This window comes from Oncorhynchus masou, unplaced genomic scaffold (genome assembly GCF_036934945.1).
Source record: "Oncorhynchus masou masou isolate Uvic2021 unplaced genomic scaffold, UVic_Omas_1.1 unplaced_scaffold_2238, whole genome shotgun sequence".
NCBI lineage: Eukaryota > Metazoa > Chordata > Actinopteri > Salmoniformes > Salmonidae > Oncorhynchus > Oncorhynchus masou.
The window spans coordinates 36,647-58,372 of record NW_027008712.1 but is presented as its reverse complement, the minus strand read 5'-3'; the positions used below and the strand labels follow the sequence as shown (position 1 = coordinate 58,372).

The 21,726-nt window shown below is 42.4% G+C and overlaps 1 pseudogene; it reads left to right on the top strand.

Annotated features, from left to right (window-relative positions):
* The window catches only part of LOC135533131 (epidermal growth factor receptor kinase substrate 8-like protein 2), a 59,384-nt pseudogene that overhangs the window by 18,636 nt on the left and 19,022 nt on the right, over positions 1-21,726 (top strand).

Here is a 21,726-nt window from a genome sequence, read left to right as displayed (position 1 = left end):
ACCCCTTTACTGTGGTCCTAACCCTTTGCTGTGGTCCTACCCCTTTGCTGTGGTCCTACCCCTTTACTGTGGTCCTACCCCTTTACTGTGGTCCTACCCCTTTGCTGTGGTCCTACCCCTTTGCTGTGGTCCTACCCCTTTGCTGTGGTCCTACCCCTTTGCTGTGGTCCTACCCCTTTGCTGTGGTCCTACCCCTTTGCTGTGGTCCTACCCCTTTGCTGTGGTCCTACCCCTTTACTGTGGTCCTAACCCTTTGCTGTGGTCCTACCCCTTTGATGTTGACAAATTTAAAGGGGTGTTTAATCAAGCTAGTGGTGGAGCCTACACCATGCTGTGGTGAACTGTCTCTAACAGTCTGTATTTGTCACTCTGCCCCCTGCAGGCCAAACTGAAGAAGCACATCCAGAACCCCAGTGCTTCTGAGCTGGTGCACTTCCTGTTTGGCCCCCTGGAGTTGGTAAGAACCTGACTGATACACAGTATCAGTATATTTATACACAGTATATATGTTTCCTTATGGAGTGCATTCATAGCAGGCAAAGTTGGTAGAAAGTTGGTTGAAAAGACATAACAGCCAGATAACAAAACCTGAACCGTTTCAAATCTGGTTGCAATAATGACGTCATCCCGTATTTAGATAGAGATTGTTGGGTGTCATACTCTGTCCTTGCGGAGAAAATAAGTCTCACTGTTGCCTACATCAGATGAGGTAGGAGAGTGTTTCTAAACATCAGACACGGGTCTTTCAGCTGGTCTTTCAGCTGGTCTTTCAAACCAGTTTCTGTTATTCTGATTTTTTTTTAAATCAAACAAATGCCAGTGACATCAACTAAAATCTCAATGAACATGATATGGATTGTTTCTGTACCTTTTGGCCTTCTACTAAACGATGTCTGGCCAGCCAAGCAGAACACTGTATGCTTTAGGAAGCATTAAGGCTTCCCCACAATGTTGACTGAATCACTGTTATCGCCACACACAACCGTTGGTCTATTGAAGTGGGGAGGAGAACAGTTGAATGTGTGTATTGTCCTAGTCATCAACATACCCTTCCCTCTATTGTCTTGTGTGTGTGTGTGTGTGTGTGTGTGTGTGTGTGTGTGTGTGTGGTAGCTTTCCTGCAGGGGGGAAAGTCTAATGAGTGATGTACCTAGCATGCAAACACACACACACACACACACACACACACACACACACACACACACACACACACACACACACACACCCTTCCATCATGGAACTAAGCAGACCGGATCAGTGTGGTTATATCCCACATCAGGTGCAGCCACCACAATTGCCAAATGATGGCTAGATTTACCTAACCCTGACGTGTTTTATTGAGACAGACACACCTGGTAGCTAGATTTACCTAACCCTGACGTGTTTTATTGAGACAGACACACCTGGTAACTAGATTTACCTAACCCTGACGTGTTTTATTGAGACAGACACACCTGGTAACTAGATTTACCTAACCCTGACGTGTTTTATTGAGACAGACACACCTGGTAACTAGATTTACCTAACCCTGACGTGTTTTATTGAGACAGACACACCTGGTAGCTAGATTTACCTAACCCTGACGTGTTTTATTGAGACAGACACACCTGGTAGCTAGATTTACCTAACCCTGACGTGTTTTATTGAGACAGACACACCTGGTAGCTAGATTTACCTAACCCTGACGTGTTTTATTGAGACAGACACACCTGGTAGCTAGATTTACCTAACCCTGACGTGTTTTATTGAGACAGACACACCTGGTAACTAGATTTACCTAACCCTGACGTGTTTTATTGAGACAGACACACCTGGTAGCTAGATTTACCTAACCCTGACGTGTTTTATTGAGACAGACACACCTGGTAGCTAGATTTACCTAACCCTGACGTGTTTTATTGAGACAGACACACCTGGTAGCTAGATTTACCTAACCCTGACGTGTTTTATTGAGACAGACACACCTGGTAACTAGATTTACCTAACCCTAACGTGTTTTATTGAGACAGACACACCTGGTAACTAGATTTACCTAACCCTGACGTGTTTTATTGAGACAGACACACCTGGTAACTAGATTTACCTAACCCTGACGTGTTTTATTGAGACAGACACACCTGGTAACTAGATTTACCTAACCCTGACGTGTTTTATTGAGACAGACACACCTGGTAACTAGATTTACCTAATCCTGACGTGTTTTATTGAGACAGACACACCTGGTAACTAGATTTACCTAACCCTGGCATGTTTTATTGAGACAGACACACCTGGTAACTAGATTTACTTAACCCTGACGTGTTTTATTGAGACAGACACAACTGGTAACTAGATTTACCTAACCCTGACGTGTTTTATTGAGACAGACACACCTGGTAACTAGATTTACCTAACCCTGACGTGTTTTATTGAGACAGACACACCTGGTTACTGTCTCATGGCAACATAGCCTACGGTACACCTGGTTACTGTCGCATGGCAACATAGCCTTACGGTACACCTGGTTACTGTCTCATGGCAACATAGCCTTACGGTACACCTGGTTACTGTCTCATGGCAACATAGCCTTACGGTACACCTGGTTACTGTCTCATGGCAACATAGCCTTACGGTACACCTGGTTACTGTCTCATGGCAACATAGCCTGAATATACACCTGTCTACTTCCAGGTGCTCTAGTGTATGAGCTGTGACCTCTACCCTCTGACCTCTAGGTTCTCCAGTCCTGTGGTAGTCCAGAGCTACCCCGCTCGGTGGTCTCCCCTCACCTGTCGAGAGATGCAGTAGACTTCCTGAGAGGTCACCTGTCGCCTAAAGAGATGACCATCTATGAACTGCTGGGAGACGGGTGGACACGACCTAGGTGAGTGTATGGAGTTTCTGGAAGGTACAGACCTCCTCAACGTCTTCAAGACACACGACATGACTAGGGCGTGGTGACCGTATTACCGCCACACCGGCGGTCACTAATCACGAAGGCAGTCAAATTCCACGTTCACCTGTTTAGTCACTTTAATTAGGCTTCTTTAAGCTCTGATGCTGCTGCTGGACTTTAGTATCCTGCCAAACTGGCTGACTGCCTGGTACTCAGCACTCTGGTGTCCCTCTAATCACTCTGACATCAAATGTAGTTGAAAATCTAATCAAATTCTTCATGAGAGCCCATGTTGCGCAACATTTCTATAGGCTATACAATTGCACGAGTGATGACCTCTATTAAAAAGAGGAGAATCCCAACAGATACATATTCTATATTTATTTCTCAACATTACTATTATGAAGCACATTGCTTCTCTTTACAACAGGAATATAGCCTACCTGGCTGGCATGAAAATGACCAATGAGAAAGCGTCCTCCATTCTCTATGTACCCCCCTGTTTCGATACAGGTGCATGATAATGGTCCATTATAAATTAAAACTAATTTCACACACATATTATTTAGCATATGTAAAGACAAGATTAAATCAAGAATAGTCTGACGGGAGATAATATTAGCTTATCACTTGTGAATTATATATTATCACTTGTGAATCATGCCCAGCGTAAGGCAAGAAGCAATGCCTTTTCTTTGTGACTTTTTCAGATCATAGTCCTACATCTCATTTAGAGCATAGGCCAACATGCTTTGATAAGGTTGTAATCACAACTAAAGTGGCCAAATATCTCCTTAAAATGAAGCACATTAATCCGCTTTACAATGAGTGTAGATAGAGCCTAACTGGCATATATACAGAACGTGTGAGTTTCAAGTTTGGGGAAGATAATTTTCACCATTAAAATGCACCTTTATAATAAAAGAATTAGGTGCATAATCACTTTTGATAATGGTGTTTTCCACTGATGGAACATTCTCGCTTATAGCTTTGCCGTGTTCGCATTGGTGCACTTATAACGTGAAGAAATAGCCTCATAGTTTATCAACATGTTCTGAACTGTTGCATCAGCCTCATTGAGTAAAATCATTTTTTTTTATGCTAGTGATTGTATTCATTTGGGATCTGTGCGCACTCCCTCAAATCGTTTGGGGAGAATAAATAAAATAGTTAAATTGTATTCTTCATACTATAAAATAATATAAATAAAGCCACAGAATTCCAACCAAATGTTATCTGCTAAATGAACTAGTTTAGCCCACAGCCATGTGGAATAGCCAGATCAGGGCCGAACCAAGGGAAAACTCTGAACATTTAGTTCCTCTGAAATAGACTACATTTCCTTCATATCATAATGCGTCTTGAGGCTTTAGTCTAAAATAAATAAGGGATTTATTGTGAAGGTGGACGCTATACTACATGCATTTATTAAACTTTTAAAAATGTAGATGTTCCGAAGGTCTGCATCAGTGGCTTGTAGTCTGTGTGTGGAAGACAGGAGATGCTAAATGTGTTTATGTTAATTACAGTAAATTACCATGATACCAACAGTTATTTTCTTGACAATCGCCGGCTGATGAAATTTCGTGACCGCCACGGCCCAATAAATTACCAAAAGTATGGGGACACCTGCTCGTCGAACATCTGATTCCAAAATCATGAGCATTAACATGGAGTTGATTCCCCCTTTGCTGCTACAGCCTCCTCTCTTCTGGGAAGGCTTTCCACTAGATGTTAGAAGAACACTAGATGAACATTGTTGTGGGGACTTGCTTCCATTCAGCCACAAAGAGCATTAGCGAGGTTGGGCACTGATGTTGGGCGATTTAGGCCTGGCTTGCAGTCAGCGTTTCAATTCATCCCAAAGGTGCTGATGGGGTTGAGGTCAGGGCTCTGTGCAGGAAAGTCAAGTTCTTCCACATCGATCTCGAAAAACTATTTTTGTATGGACCTCGAATTGTGCACAGGGGCTTTGTCATGCTGAAACATGAAAGGGCTTCCCCAAACTGTTGCCACAAAGTTGGAAGCACAGAATGTCATTGAATGTTGTAGAATGTTGTTAAACTGTTCAGCCTGCTGTTAAACTGTTCGGCCTGCTGTTAAACTGTTCAGCCTGCTGTTAAACTGTTCAGCTGTTAAACTGTTCAGCCTGCTGTTAAACTGTTCAGCCTGCTGTTAAACTGTTCAGCTGTTAAACTGTTCAGCCTGCTGTTAAACTGTTCGGCCTGCTGTTAAACTGTTCGGCCTGCTGTTAAACTGTTCGGCCTGCTGTTAAACTGTTCGGCCTGCTGTTAAACTGTTCAGCCTGCTGTTAAACTGTTCAGCTGTTAAACTGTTCAGCCTGTTGTTAAACTGTTCGGCCTGCTGTTAAACTGTTCGGCCTGTTGTTAAACTGTTCAGCCTGTTGTTAAACTGTTCGGCCTGTTGTTAAACTGTTCAGCCTGTTGTTAAACTGTTCAGCCTGTTGTTAAACTGTTCAGCCTGCTGTTAAACTGTTCAGCTGTTAAACTGTTCAGCCTGTTGTTAAACTGTTCTGCTGTTAAACTGTTCAGCCTGTTGTTAAACTGTTCTGCTGTTAAACTGTTCGGCCTGTTGTTAAACTGTTCAGCCTGCTGTTAAACTGTTCGGCCTGCTGTTAAACTGTTCAGCCTGCTGTTAAACTGTTCAGCCTGCTGTTAAACTGTTCAGCCTGCTGTTAAACTGTTCGGCCTGTTGTTAAACTGTTCTGCTGTTAAACTGTTCGGCCTGCTGTTAAACTGTTCGGCCTGCTGTTAAACTGTTCAGCCTGCTGTTAAACTGTTCAGCCTGCCGTTAAACTGTTCAGCCTGCTGTTAAACTGTTCAGCCTGCTGTTAAACTGTTCAGCCTGCTGTTAAACTGTTCAGCCTGTTAAACTGTTCGGCCTGCTGTTAAACTGTTCTGTTGTTAAACTGTTCAGCTTGCCGTTAAACTGTTCAGCCTGCTGTTAAACTGTTCAGCCTGCTGTTAAACTGTTCAGCCTGCTGTTAAACTGTTCAGCCTGCTGTTAAACTGTTCTGCTGTTAAACTGTTCTGCTGTTAAACTGTTCGGCCTGTTAAACTGTTCGGCCTGTTGTTAAACTGTTCAGCCTGCCGTTAAACTGTTCAGCCTGCCGTTAAACTGTTCAGCCTGCTGTTAAACTGTTCAGCCTGCTGTTAAACTGTTCAGCCTGCTGTTAAACTGTTCAGCCTGCTGTTAAACTGTTCTGCTGTTAAACTGTTCGGCCTGTTAAACTGTTCGGCCTGTTGTTAAACTGTTCAGCCTGCTGTTAAACTGTTCAGCCTGCTGTTAAACTGTTCGGCCTGCTGTTAAACTGTTCTGCTGTTAAACTGTTCAGCCTGCTGTTAAACTGTTCAGCCTGCTGTTAAACTGTTCAGCCTGCTGTTAAACTGTTCAGCCTGCTGTTAAACTGTTCAGCCTGCTGTTAAACTGTTCAGCCTGCTGTTAAACTGTTCAGCCTGCTGTTAAACTGTTCAGCCTGCTGTTAAACTGTTCGGCCTGCTGTTAAACTGTTCTGCTGTTAAACTGTTCAGCCTGCTGTTAAACTGTTCGGCCTGCTGTTAAACTGTTCAGCCTGCTGTTAAACTGTTCAGCCTGCTGTTAAACTGTTCAGCCTGCTGTTAAACTGTTCAGCCTGCTGTTAAACTGTTCAGCCTGCTGTTAAACTGTTCAGCCTGCTGTTAAACTGTTCAGCCTGCTGTTAAACTGTTCAGCCTGTTAAACTGTTCGGCCTGTTGTTAAACTGTTCAGCCTGCCGTTAAACTGTTCGGCCTGCTGTTAAACTGTTCGGCCTGCTGTTAAACTGTTCAGCCTGCTGTTAAACTGTTCAGCCTGCTGTTAAACTGTTCAGCCTGCTGTTAAACTGTTCAGCCTGCTGTTAAACTGTTCTGCTGTTAAACTGTTCGGCCTGTTAAACTGTTCGGCCTGTTGTTAAACTGTTCAGCCTGCTGTTAAACTGTTCAGCCTGCTGTTAAACTGTTCAGCCTGCTGTTAAACTGTTCTGCTGTTAAACTGTTCTGCTGTTAAACTGTTCGGCCTGTTAAACTGTTCGGCCTGTTGTTAAACTGTTCAGCCTGCCGTTAAACTGTTCAGCCTGCTGTTAAACTGTTCAGCCTGCTGTTAAACTGTTCAGCCTGCTGTTAAACTGTTCAGCCTGCTGTTAAACTGTTCTGCTGTTAAACTGTTCGGCCTGTTAAACTGTTCGGCCTGTTGTTAAACTGTTCAGCCTGCTGTTAAACTGTTCAGCCTGCTGTTAAACTGTTCAGCCTGCTGTTAAACTGTTCAGCCTGCTGTTAAACTGTTCAGCCTGTTGTTAAACTGTTCAGCCTGCCGTTAAACTGTTCAGCCTGTTAAACTGTTCGGCCTGTTGTTAAACTGTTCAGCCTGCTGTTAAACTGTTCTGCTGTTAAACTGTTCGGCCTGTTGTTAAACTGTTCAGCCTGCTGTTAAACTGTTCGGCCTGCTGTTAAACTGTTCAGCCTGCTGTTAAACTGTTCAGCCTGCTGTTAAACTGTTCGGCCTGCTGTTAAACTGTTCGCCTGTTGTTAAACTGTTCTGCTGTTAAACTGTTCGGCCTGCTGTTAAACTGTTCGGCCTGCTGTTAAACTGTTCAGCCTGCTGTTAAACTGTTCAGCCTGCCGTTAAACTGTTCAGCCTGCTGTTAAACTGTTCAGCCTGCTGTTAAACTGTTCAGCCTGCTGTTAAACTGTTCAGCCTGTTAAACTGTTCGGCCTGCTGTTAAACTGTTCTGTTGTTAAACTGTTCAGCTTGCCGTTAAACTGTTCAGCCTGCTGTTAAACTGTTCAGCCTGCTGTTAAACTGTTCAGCCTGCTGTTAAACTGTTCAGCCTGCTGTTAAACTGTTCTGCTGTTAAACTGTTCTGCTGTTAAACTGTTCGGCCTGTTAAACTGTTCGGCCTGTTGTTAAACTGTTCAGCCTGCCGTTAAACTGTTCAGCCTGCTGTTAAACTGTTCAGCCTGCTGTTAAACTGTTCAGCCTGCTGTTAAACTGTTCAGCCTGCTGTTAAACTGTTCTGCTGTTAAACTGTTCGGCCTGTTAAACTGTTCGGCCTGTTGTTAAACTGTTCAGCCTGCTGTTAAACTGTTCAGCCTGCTGTTAAACTGTTCAGCCTGCTGTTAAACTGTTCTGCTGTTAAACTGTTCAGCCTGCTGTTAAACTGTTCAGCCTGCTGTTAAACTGTTCAGCCTGCTGTTAAACTGTTCAGCCTGCTGTTAAACTGTTCTGCCTGCTGTTAAACTGTTCAGCCTGCTGTTAAACTGTTCAGCCTGCTGTTAAACTGTTCAGCCTGCTGTTAAACTGTTCGGCCTGCTGTTAAACTGTTCTGCTGTTAAACTGTTCAGCCTGCTGTTAAACTGTTCGGCCTGCTGTTAAACTGTTCAGCCTGCTGTTAAACTGTTCAGCCTGCCGTTAAACTGTTCAGCCTGCTGTTAAACTGTTCAGCCTGCTGTTAAACTGTTCAGCCTGCTGTTAAACTGTTCAGCCTGCTGTTAAACTGTTCAGCCTGCTGTTAAACTGTTCAGCCTGTTAAACTGTTCGGCCTGTTGTTAAACTGTTCAGCCTGCCGTTAAACTGTTCGGCCTGCTGTTAAACTGTTCGGCCTGCTGTTAAACTGTTCAGCCTGCTGTTAAACTGTTCAGCCTGCTGTTAAACTGTTCAGCCTGCTGTTAAACTGTTCAGCCTGCTGTTAAACTGTTCTGCTGTTAAACTGTTCGGCCTGTTAAACTGTTCGGCCTGTTGTTAAACTGTTCAGCCTGCTGTTAAACTGTTCAGCCTGCTGTTAAACTGTTCAGCCTGCTGTTAAACTGTTCTGCTGTTAAACTGTTCTGCTGTTAAACTGTTCGGCCTGTTAAACTGTTCGGCCTGTTGTTAAACTGTTCAGCCTGCCGTTAAACTGTTCAGCCTGCTGTTAAACTGTTCAGCCTGCTGTTAAACTGTTCAGCCTGCTGTTAAACTGTTCAGCCTGCTGTTAAACTGTTCTGCTGTTAAACTGTTCGGCCTGTTAAACTGTTCGGCCTGTTGTTAAACTGTTCAGCCTGCTGTTAAACTGTTCAGCCTGCTGTTAAACTGTTCAGCCTGCTGTTAAACTGTTCAGCCTGCTGTTAAACTGTTCAGCCTGCCGTTAAACTGTTCAGCCTGTTAAACTGTTCGGCCTGTTGTTAAACTGTTCAGCCTGCTGTTAAACTGTTCAGCCTGCTGTTAAACTGTTCAGCCTGCTGTTAAACTGTTCAGCCTGCTGTTAAACTGTTCAGCTGTTAAACTGTTCGGCCTGCTGTTAAACTGTTCGGCCTGCTGTTAAACTGTTCGGCCTGCTGTTAAACTGTTCGGCCTGCTGTTAAACTGTTCGGCCTGCTGTTAAACTGTTCGGCCTGCTGTTAAACTGTTCGGCCTGCTGTTAAACTGTTCGGCCTGCTGTTAAACTGTTCGGCCTGCTGTTAAACTGTTCGGCCTGCTGTTAAACTGTTCGGCCTGCTGTTAAACTGTTCGGCCTGTTGTTAAACTGTTCGGCCTGCTGTTAAACTGTTCAGCTGTTAAACTGTTCGGCCTGTTGTTAAACTGTTCGGCCTGCTGTTAAACTGTTCTGCTGTTAAACTGTTCAGCCTGTTGTTAAACTGTTCGGCCTGCTGTTAAACTGTTCGGCCTGTTGTTAAACTGTTCGGCCTGCTGTTAAACTGTTCTGCTGTTAAACTGTTCAGCCTGTTGTTAAACTGTTCGGCCTGCTGTTAAACTGTTCGGCCTGTTGTTAAACTGTTCGGCCTGCTGTTAAACTGTTCTGCTGTTAAACTGTTCAGCCTGTTGTTAAACTGTTCGGCCTGCTGTTAAACTGTTCGGCCTGCTGTTAAACTGTTCGGCCTGCTGTTAAACTGTTCAGCTGTTAAACTGTTCGGCCTGTTGTTAAACTGTTCAGCCTGTTGTTACACTGTTCGGCCTGCTGTTAAACTGTTCGGCCTGCTGTTAAACTGTTCGGCCTGCTGTTAAACTGTTCGGCCTGCTGTTACACTGTTCAGCCTGCTGTTAAACTGTTCGGCCTGCTGTTAAACTGTTCAGCTGTTAAACTGTTCGGCCTGCTGTTAAACTGTTCTGCCTGCTGTTAAACTGTTCAGCTGTTAAACTGTTCGGCCTGCTGTTAAACTGTTCGGCCTGTTGTTACACTGTTCAGCCTGCTGTTAAACTGTTCGGCCTGCTGTTAAACTGTTCAGCCTGCTGTTAAACTGTTCGGCCTGCTGTTAAACTGTTCAGCCTGCTGTTAAGCTGTTCGGCCTGTTGTTACACTGTTCAGCCTGCTGTTAAACTGTTCGGCCTGCTGTTAAACTGTTCGGCCTGCTGTTAAACTGTTCAGCCTGCTGTTAAACTGTTCAGCCTGTTGTTAAACTGTTCAGCCTGCCGTTAAACTGTTCGGCCTGCTGTTAAACTGTTCAGCCTGCTGTTAAACTGTTCAGCCTGCTGTTAAACTGTTCTGCCTGTTGTTAAACTGTTCAGCCTGCTGTTAAACTGTTCGGCCTGTTGTTACACTGTTCAGCCTGCTGTTAAACTGTTCAGCTGTTAAACTGTTCAGCCTGTTGTTAAACTGTTCTGCTGTTAAACTGTTCAGCCTGCTGTTAAGCTGTTCGGCCTGTTGTTAAACTGTTCAGCCTGCTGTTAAACTGTTCGGCCTGTTGTTACACTGTTCAGCCTGCTGTTAAACTGTTCTGCTGTTAAACTGTTCAGCCTGCTGTTAAGCTGTTCGGCCTGCTGTTAAACTGTTCGGCCTGCTGGTAAACTGTTCAGCCTGCTGTTAAACTGTTCGGCCTGCTGTTAAACTGTTCGGCCTGCTGTTAAACTGTTCAGCCTGCTGTTAAACTGTTCAGCCTGCTGTTAAACTGTTCGGCCTGTTGTTAAACTTTTCGGCCTGCTGTTAAACTGTTCAGCCTGCTGTTAAACTGTTCGGCCTGCTGTTAAACTGTTCGGCCTGTTGTTACACTGTTCAGCCTGCTGTTAAACTGTTCGGCCTGCTGTTAAACTGTTCAGCCTGTTGATAAACTGTTCAGCCTGTTGTTAAACTGTTCTGCTGTTAAACTGTTCGGCCTGTTGTTAAACTGTTCAGCCTGTTGTTAAACTGTTCAGCCTGTTGTTAAACTGTTCAGCCTGTTGTTAAACTGTTCGGCCTGCTGTTAAACTGTTCGGCCTGCTGTTAAACTGTTCGGCCTGCTGTTAAACTGTTCAGCCTGCTGTTAAACTGTTCGGCCTGCTGTTAAACTGTTCAGCCTGTTGTTAAACTGTTCGGCCTGCTGTTAAACTGTTCGGCCTGCTGTTAAACTGTTCGGCCTGCTGTTAAACTGTTCAGCCTGCTGTTAAACTGTTCAGCCTGTTGTTAAACTGTTCGGCCTGCCGTTAAACTGTTCGGCCTGCTGTTAAACTGTTCAGCCTGCTGTTAAACTGTTCAGCCTGCTGTTAAACTGTTCTGCCTGTTGTTAAACTGTTCAGCCTGCTGTTAAACTGTTCGGCCTGCTGTTAAACTGTTCAGCTGTTAAACTGTTCAGCTGTTAAACTGTTCAGCCTGCTGTTAAACTGTTCAGCTGTTAAACTGTTCAGCCTGCTGTTAAACTGTTCAGCTGTTACACTGTTCAGCCTGCTGTTAAACTGTTCAGCTGTTAAACTGTTCAGCCTGCTGTTAAACTGTTCTGCTGTTAAACTGTTCAGCTGTTAAACTGTTCAGCTGTTAAACTGTTCAGCCTGCTGTTAAACTGTTCAGCTGTTACACTGTTCAGCCTGCTGTTAAACTGTTCAGCTGTTAAACTGTTCAGCCTGCTGTTAAACTGTTCTGCTGTTAAACTGTTCAGCTGTTAAACTGTTCAGCCTGCTGTTAAACTGTTCAGCTGTTACACTGTTCAGCCTGCTGTTAAACTGTTCTGCTGTTAAACTGTTCAGCCTGCTGTTAAGCTGTTCGGCCTGTTGTTAAACTGTTCAGCCTGCTGTTAAACTGTTCGGCCTGTTGTTACACTGTTCAGCCTGCTGTTAAACTGTTCGGCCTGCTGTTAAACTGTTCAGCCTGCTGTTAAACTGTTCGCCTGCTGTTAAACTGTTCAGCCTGCTGTTAAACTGTTCGGCCTGCCGTTAAACTGTTCGGCCTGCTGTTAAACTGTTCAGCCTGCTGTTAAACTGTTCGGCCTGTTGTTAAACTGTTCAGCCTGTTGTTAAACTGTTCAGCCTGCTGTTAAACTGTTCGCCTGCTGTTAAACTGTTCAGCCTGCTGTTAAACTGTTCAGCCTGCTGTTAAACTGTTCAGCCTGCTGTTAAACTTTTCTGCCTGCTGTTAAACTGTTCTGTTGTTAAACTGTTCAGCCTGTTGTTAAACTGTTCAGCCTGCTGTTAAACTGTTCAGCCTGTTGTTAAACTGTTCGGCCTGCTGTTAAACTGTTCGGCCTGTTGTTAAACTGTTCAGCCTGCTGTTAAACTGTTCAGCCTGCTGTTAAACTGTTCGGCCTGCTGTTAAACTGTTCAGCCTGTTGTTAAACTGTTCGGCCTGCTGTTAAACTGTTCAGCCTGTTGTTAAACTGTTCGGCCTGCTGTTAAACTGTTCGGCCTGTTGTTAAACTGTTCTGCCTGCTGTTAAACTGTTCAGCCTGCTGTTAAACTGTTCGGCCTGCTGTTAAACTGTTCAGCCTGCTGTTAAACTGTTCAGCTGTTAAACTGTTCAGCCTGTTGTTAAACTGTTCTGCTGTTAAACTGTTCAGCCTGTTGTTAAACTGTTCAGCCTGCTGTTAAACTGTTCTGTTGTTAAACTGTTCAGCCTGCTGTTAAACTGTTCGGCCTGTTGTTAAACTGTTCTGCCTGCTGTTAAACTGTTCAGCCTGCCGTTAAACTGTTCGGCCTGCTGTTAAACTGTTCGGCCTGCTGTTAAGTTGTTCAGCCTGCTGTTAAACTGTTCAGCCTGCTGTTAAGTTGTTCAGCCTGCTGTTAAGTTGTTCGGCCTGCTGTTCTAATACTTTATAAGTTGTTATACACTTGTTCTCTCTGTATCGGCATTAACGACCTCCCCCCGACCCCTGCCCCTTGCAGAGCGGACTGGCCGCGGGACCAGTGTGCTCCTACATACTTCCCTAAATTCAGGAATGGGTGGGAGCCCCCAGCCGAGCGGTTCAGGACCTCCCCGTGGGAGACTGAGGGATCAGGGGAACCTCCCAGGTCCCCCATATCCAACCTCCTGTCCCCCTACAAGTCAGACGAGGTGTGTACACAGACACACACACACAGACACACACACACGTTCTACACTGATACATTTTTAGGCTCCAGTTGAGTCATTCTAGTAGATTTTTCCCAACCATCCAGACTTCTCCCAGCCATCCGTTGTTAGTTCTTCATTTGTTTGTTTACATTTCTTTAGTGATGCAGGTTTGAAATACTTTGAGTTATTTACTAGTTCAGTGTGTTACACTAGTCGGAAACATACTAGTCCTGTATTGTATTTTTTATTGAACCTTTATTTAACTAGGACAGTCAATTAAGAACCAATTCTTATTTACAATGACGGCCTAACTCGGCCAAAATCTCCCCTAATCCGGACGGTGCTGGTCAAATTGTGCGCCGCCCTATAAAAATTTCTCTCTTTTCAGATTTTTGGAACCCAGTCTTTAAACTCATCGAATGGGTAAATGGATTATATTTCCCAGATTACTACTACTGTGATTCTACATTACATGCTGCTACTACCATTACTTAACAAAAATATTTCTCAAATTATTATTTCTTGAGCTGCTATAAAACGCTGTTGTAGTGTTAATACAGACCATGTACCAGAAGTGTAGCTAAATCTGGGCCAATATTTATTGTGCAAATAACTCATGCATCTGTCTCCTGTCCCAGGTCCAACAATGGGCTGACCTCCTCGTCCCGTAAATATGCCAAGATCCGCTACCACTTTGTGGCCCGCAATGCCAACGAACTGTCAGTACTGCAGGACGAGGTGCTAGAGGTACAACATCTATATTATAATACTGTCAGTATGATTGTATATAGTCTGGTGCTGATAGTATATAGTCTGGTGCTGATAGTATATAGTCTGGTGCTGATAGTATGATAGTCTGGTGCTGATAGTATATAGTCTGGTGCTGATAGTATGATAGTATATAGTCTGGTGCTGATAGTATATAGTCTGGTGCTGATAGTATATAGTCTGGTGCTGATAGTATATAGTCTGGTGCTGATAGTATGATAGTATATAGTCTGGTGCTGATAGTATATAGTCTGGTGCTGATAGTATATAGTCTGGTGCTGATAGTATATAGTCTGGTGCTGATAGTATATAGTCTGGTGCTGATAGTATATAGTCTGGTGCTGATAGTATATAGTCTGGTGCTGATAGTATATAGTCTGGTGCTGATAGTATATAGTCTGGGGCTGATAGTATATAGTCTGGTGCTGATAGTATATAGTCTGGTGCTGATAGTATATAGTCTGGTGCTGATAGTATATAGTCTGGTGCTGATAGTATATAGTCTGGTGCTGATAGTATATAGTCTGGTGCTGACAGTATATAGTCTGGTGCTGATAGTATATAGTCTGGTGCTGATAGTATATAGTCTGGTGCTGACAGTATATAGTCTGGTGCTGATAGTATATAGTCTGGTGCTGATAGTATATAGTCTGGTGCTGATAGTATGATAGTCTGGTGCTGATAGTATGATAGTATATAGTCTGGTGCTGATAGTATGATAGTATCTAGTCTGGTGCTGATAGTATGATAGTATATAGTCTGGTGCTGATAGTATATAGTCTGGTGCTGATAGTATATAGTCTGGTGCTGATAGTATATAGTCTGGTGCTGATAGTATATAGTCTGGTGCTGATAGTATATAGTCTGGTGCTGACAGTATATAGTCTGGTGCTGATAGTATATAGTCTGGTGCTGATAGTATATAGTCTGGTGCTGATAGTATATAGTCTGGTGCTGATAGTATATAGTCTGGTGCTGATAGTATGATAGTCTGGTGCTGATAGTATATAGTCTGGTGCTGATAGTATATAGTCTGGTGCTGATAGTATATAGTCTGGTGCTGATAGTATATAGTCTGGTGCTGATAGTATATAGTCTGGTGCTGATAGTATATAGTCTGGTGCTGATAGTATATAGTCTGGTGCTGATAGTATATAGTCTGGTGCTGATAGTATATAGTCTGGTGCTGATAGTATGATAGTCTGGTGCTGATAGTATATAGTCTGGTGCTGATAGTATATAGTCTGGTGCTGATAGTATATAGTCTGGTGCTGATAGTATGATAGTCTGGTGCTGATAGTATATAGTCTGGTGCTGATAGTATGATAGTCTGGTGCTGATAGTATCTAGTCTGGTGCTGATAGTATATAGTCTGGTGCTGATAGTATATAGTCTGGTGCTGATAGTATATAGTCTGGTGCTGATAGTATATAGTCTGGTGCTGATAGTATATAGTCTGATGCTGATAGTATATAGTCTGGTGCTGATAGTATGATAGTCTGGTGCTGATAGTATCTAGTCTGGTGCTGATAGTATATAGTCTGGTGCTGATAGTATATAGTCTGGTGCTGATAGTATGATAGTATATAGTCTGGTGCTGATAGTATATAGTCTGGTGCTGATAGTATGATAGTCTGGTGCTGATAGTATATAGTCTGGTGCTGATAGTATGATAGTCTGGTGCTGATAGTATCTAGTCTGGTGCTGATAGTATATAGTCTGGTGCTGATAGTATATAGTCTGGTGCTGATAGTATATAGTCTGGTGGTGATAGTATATAGTCTGGTGCTGATAGTATATAGTCTGGTGCTGATAGTATGATAGTCTGGTGCTGATAGTATGATAGTCTGGTGGTGATAGTATATAGTCTGGTGGTGATAGTATATAGTCTGGTGCTGATAGTATATAGTCTGGTGCTGATAGTATATAGTCTGGTGCTGATAGTATATAGTCTGATGCTGATAGTATATAGTCTGGTGCTGATAGTATGATAGTCTGGTGCTGATAGTATCTAGTCTGGTGCTGATAGTATATAGTCTGGTGCTGATAGGATATAGTCTGGTGCTGATAGTATATAGTCTGGTGCTGATAGTATATAGTCTGGTGCTGATAGTATATAGTCTGATGCTGATAGTATATAGTCTGGTGCTGATAGTATGATAGTCTGGTGCTGATAGTATCTAGTCTGGTGCTGATAGTATATAGTCTGGTGCTGATAGTATATAGTCTGGTGCTGATAGTATGATAGTATATAGTCTGGTGCTGATAGTATATAGTCTGGTGCTGATAGTATGATAGTCTGGTGCTGATAGTATATAGTCTGGTGCTGATAGTATGATAGTCTGGTGCTGATAGTATCTAGTCTGGTGCTGATAGTATATAGTCTGGTGCTGATAGTATATAGTCTGGTGCTGATAGTATATAGTCTGGTGGTGATAGTATATAGTCTGGTGCTGATAGTATATAGTCTGGTGCTGATAGTATGATAGTCTGGTGCTGATAGTATGATAGTCTGGTGCTGATAGTATGATAGTCTGGTGGTGATAGTATATAGTCTGGTGCTGATAGTATATAGTCTGGTGCTGATAGTATATAGTCTGGTGCTGATAGTATATAGTCTGGTGCTGATAGTATATAGTCTGGTGCTGATAGTATATAGTCTGATGCTGATAGTATATAGTCTGGTGCTGATAGTATGATAGTATATAGTCTGGTGCTGATAGTATATAGTCTGGTGCTGATAGTATGATAGTATATAGTCTGATGCTGATAGTATATAGTCTGGTGCTGATAGTATATAGTCTGGTGCTGATAGTATGATAGTCTGGTGCTGATAGTATCTAGTCTGGTGCTGATAGTATATAGTCTGGTGCTGATAGTATATAGTCTGGTGCTGATAGTATATAGTCTGGTGGTGATAGTATATAGTCTGGTGCTGATAGTATATAGTCTGGTGCTGATAGTATGATAGTCTGGTGCTGATAGTATGATAGTCTGGTGGTGATAGTATATAGTCTGGTGCTGATAGTATATAGTCTGGTGCTGATAGTATATAGTCTGGTGCTGATAGTCTATAGTCTGGTGCTGATAGTATGATAGTCTGGTGCTGATAGTATATAGTCTGGTGCTGATAGTATATAGTCTGGTGGTGATAGTATGATAGTATATAGTCTGGTGCTGATAGTATATAGTCTGGTGCTGATAGTATGATAGTATATAGTCTGATGCTGATAGTATGATAGTCTGGTGCTGATAGTATATAGTCTGGTGCTGATAGTATGATAGTATATAGTCTGGTGCTGATAGTATGATAGTATATAGTCTGGTGCTGATAGTATATAGTCTGGTGCTGATAGTATATAGTCTGGTGCTGATAGTATATAGTCTGGTGCTGATAGTATATAGTCTGATGCTGATAGTATATAGTCTGGTGCTGATAGTATGATAGTATATAGTCTGGTGCTGATAGTATATAGTCTGGTGCTGATAGTATGATGGTATATAGTCTGATGCTGATAGTATATAGTCTGGTGCTGATAGTATATAGTCTGGTGCTGATAGTATGATAGTCTGGTGCTGATAGTATGATAGTCTGGTGCTGATAGTATGATAGTATATAGTCTGGTGCTGACAGTATATAGTCTGGTGCTAATAGTATGATAGTATGATAGTCTGGTGCTGATAGTATATAGTCTGGTGCTGATAGTATATAGTCTGGTGCTGATAGTATGATAGTCTGGTGCTGATAGTATGATAGTATATAGTCTGGTGCTGATTGTATATAGTCTGGTGCTGATAGTATGATAGTCTGGTGCTGATAGTATATAGTCTGGTGCTGATAGTATGATAGTCTGGTGCTGATAGTATATAGTCTGGTGCTGATAGTATATAGTCTGGTGGTGATAGTATATAGTCTGGTGCTGATAGTATATAGTCTGGTGCTGATAGTATATAGTCTGGTGCTGATAGTATATAGTCTGGTGCTGATAGTATGATAGTCTGGTGCTGATAGTATGATAGTCTGGTGCTGATAGTATGATAGTATATAGTCTGGTGCTGATAGTATATAGTCTGGTGCTGATAGTATATAGTCTGGTGCTGATAGTATATAGTCTGGTGCTGATAGTATATAGTCTGGTGCTGATAGTATATAGTCTGGTGCTGATAGTATATAGTCTGGTGCTGATAGTATATAGTCTGGTGCTGATAGTATGATAGTATATAGTCTGGTGCTGATAGTATGATAGTCTGGTGCTGATAGTCTATAGTCTGGTGCTGATAGTATATAGTCTGGTGCTGATAGTATATAGTCTGGTGCTGATAGTATATAGTCTGGTGCTGATAGTATGATAGTATATAGTCTGGTGCTGATAGTATGATAGTCTGGTGCTGATAGTATATAGTCTGGTGCTGATAGTATGATAGTCTGGTGCTGATAGTATGATAGTCTGGTGCTGATAGTATATAGTCTGGTGCTGATAGTATATAGTCTGGTGCTGATAGTATATAGTCTGGTGCTGATAGTATATAGTCTGGTGCTGATAGTATGATAGTCTGGTGCTGATAGTATATAGTCTGGTGCTGATAGTATATAGTCTGGTGCTGATAGTATATAGTCTGGTGCTGATAGTATATAGTCTGGTGCTGATAGTATATAGTCTGGTGCTGATAGTATATAGTCTGGTGCTGATAGTATGATAGTATATAGTCTGGTGCTGATAGTATATAGTCTGGTGCTGATAGTATATAGTCTGGTGCTGATAGTATATAGTCTGGTGCTGATAGTATATAGTCTGGTGCTGATAGTATGATAGTCTGGTGCTGATAGTATGATAGTATATAGTCTGGTGCTGATAGTATGATAGTATATAGTCTGGTGCTGATAGTATGATGGTATATAGTCTGGTGCTGATAGTATCTAGTCTGGTGCTGATAGTATATAGTCTGGTGCTGATAGTATATAGTCTGGTGCTGATAGTATGATAGTCTGGTGCTGATAGTATGATAGTCTGGTGCTGATAGTATGATAGTCTGGTGCTGATAGTATGATAGTATATAGTCTGGTGCTGATAGTATATAGTCTGGTGCTGATAGTATGATAGTCTGGTGCTGATAGTATATAGTCTGGTGCTGACAGTATATAGTCTGGTGCTGATAGTATATAGTCTGGTGCTGATAGTATGATAGTATATAGTCTGGTGCTGATAGTATATAGTCTGGTGCTGATAGTACAGTGCCTGGTTAAATAAAGGTACAATTTATTTATTTTTTAATGTGGCCCTGCAGGTGATAGAGGACGATAAACAGTGGTGGAAACTGAGGAACAGGAGTGGCCAATCAGGATACGTCCCCTACAACATCCTGGATGTGGTCAAACTAGAGGAACCACACGGCATGGCTGAACCTCTCTATAGCCAGGTAACATTACACACACACATTATCATAAACGCACACACACACACATTATCATAAACGCACACACACATTATCATAAACGCACACACACACACATTATCATAAACGCACACATTAGAACACACACACACACATTATCATAAACGCACACATTAGAACGCACACACACACACATTATCATAAACGCACACACACACACATTATCATAAACGCACACACACACACATTATCATAAACGCACACATTAGAACGCACACACACACATTATCATAAACGCACACATTAGAACGCACACACAAACATTATCATAAACGCACACATTCGAATGCACACACACACACATTATCATAAACGCACACATTAGAACACACACACACACACACACACACACACACACACACACACACACACACACACACACACACACACACAATCATAAATGCACACATTAGAACGCACACACACACACATTATCATAAACGCACACATTAGAAAGCACACACACAGACACACTATCATGCACAATATGATATACAGACACATTATCACAGACATGCACACACTCAATATCATATGCACACATATTATCACACACACACAGCTACTGATCACACATAATGTATAACCTTCAGTTATGCACACTCCTCTATACTTCTAAAACACACCACACACACACACATCTTCATGATACCACCCCTTCTCCGTACTTTACAAGCCCTGTACCCACCTACCAATGCATCCTGGAAACCAGTTGAACACATTTTGAAACATTATCAAACATTTTTGGAAAAATTAACCTGTTTTCCCTGACAGCATTTGACATTATGTAAGAGCATCTGGATAAGCACTATATAAATCCAATCTATTCATGAATTATTAACGTCCTTTCATGTGTCTTTCTTTTGTCTCTGTGTGTGTCTGTGTCACCTCTGGTTGGCCAGCCCTACAGCCCTACCTCTCCCTCCAGCTCTCTAGGTAGAGGGGAGAGCTTTGACATGGGCCGCTTCAAAGAATGTGAGTCTCATAGCTTTCGTTTACTACTACACAATCTAGATAACTGCTTATCTGAGCTATCTGAGCTCAAGGTTTTTACGAGTTTCCTCATCTTAGCTACGAGGACCTCAGCACTTATAGAGGAGCAGGAATACCTCTTAAACAGTTACTTCCCCTGTCTCTCCGTTCTCCACATTCTGTTAATTGTCTCTCTCTTTCTGTCTCTTTTTTCCCTCGGTCTCTCACTCTCTCCCTGCCATTGATCCTCTGTCACTCCCTCCCTTCCCTCTCTCCCTCCCTTCCCCCAGCTCGGACACACCAGATGGATGAGGTGAATGATGAGTTGTTGAAGAGGATCACTACTAATAAGTCCAATCCTCCGGGCCGTAACTTCAGGGTAGAGCGCCCCTCAGACAGCAGCTCCTCTCCTCCTCTCACCTTAGACTCCAGCCCACCGCAGGTCACCGCCTGGCTCAATGCCAAGGGATTCTCTAAACCGTGAGTCACCATACTTGGCTGTGTGTTAAGAAGACATGATATACGCACGTGCGCACACACAAACGCACGCACGCACACACACAAAAACATAAATAAACACACAGGCAGGCAGGCAGATATCAGTTAAAGTTTATGTACTTACAATCGTGAGGAAGAGAGAAAAGTGACAAAGTGCTGGCTTCAGTTAGCTCATGGTTTAATCATGCTATATAGTCTTCAGTTATCTCATGGTATTATCATGCTCTATAGTCTTCAGTTATCTCATGGTATTATCATGCTCTATAGTCTTCAGTTATCTCATGGTATTATCATGCTCTATAGTCTTCAGTTATCTCATGGTATTATCATGCTCTATGGTCTTCAGTTATCTCATGGTATTATCATGCTCTATAGTCTTCAGTTATCTCATGGTATTATCATGCTCTATAGTCTTCAGTTAATCTCATGGTATTATCATGCTCTATGGTCTTCAGTTATCTCATGGTATTATCATGCTCTATAGTCTTCAGTTATCTCATGGTATTATCATGCTCTATAGTCTTCAGTTATCTCATGGTATTATCATGCTCTATGGTCTTCAGTTATCTCATGGTATTATCATGCTCTATAGTCTTCAGTTATCTCATGGTATTATCATGCTCTATAGTCTTCAGTTATCTCATGGTATTATCATGCTCTATGGTCTTCAGTTATCTCATGGTATTATCATGCTCTATAGTCTTCAGTTATCTCATGGTATTATCATGCTCTATAGTCTTCAGTTAATCTCATGGTATTATCATGCTCTGTGGTCTTCAGTTATCTCATGGTATTATCATGCTCTATGGTCTTCAGTTATCTCATGGTATTATCATGCTCTATAGTCTTCAGTTATCTCATGGTATTATCATGCTTTATAGTCTTCAGTTATCTCATGGTATTATCATGCTCTATG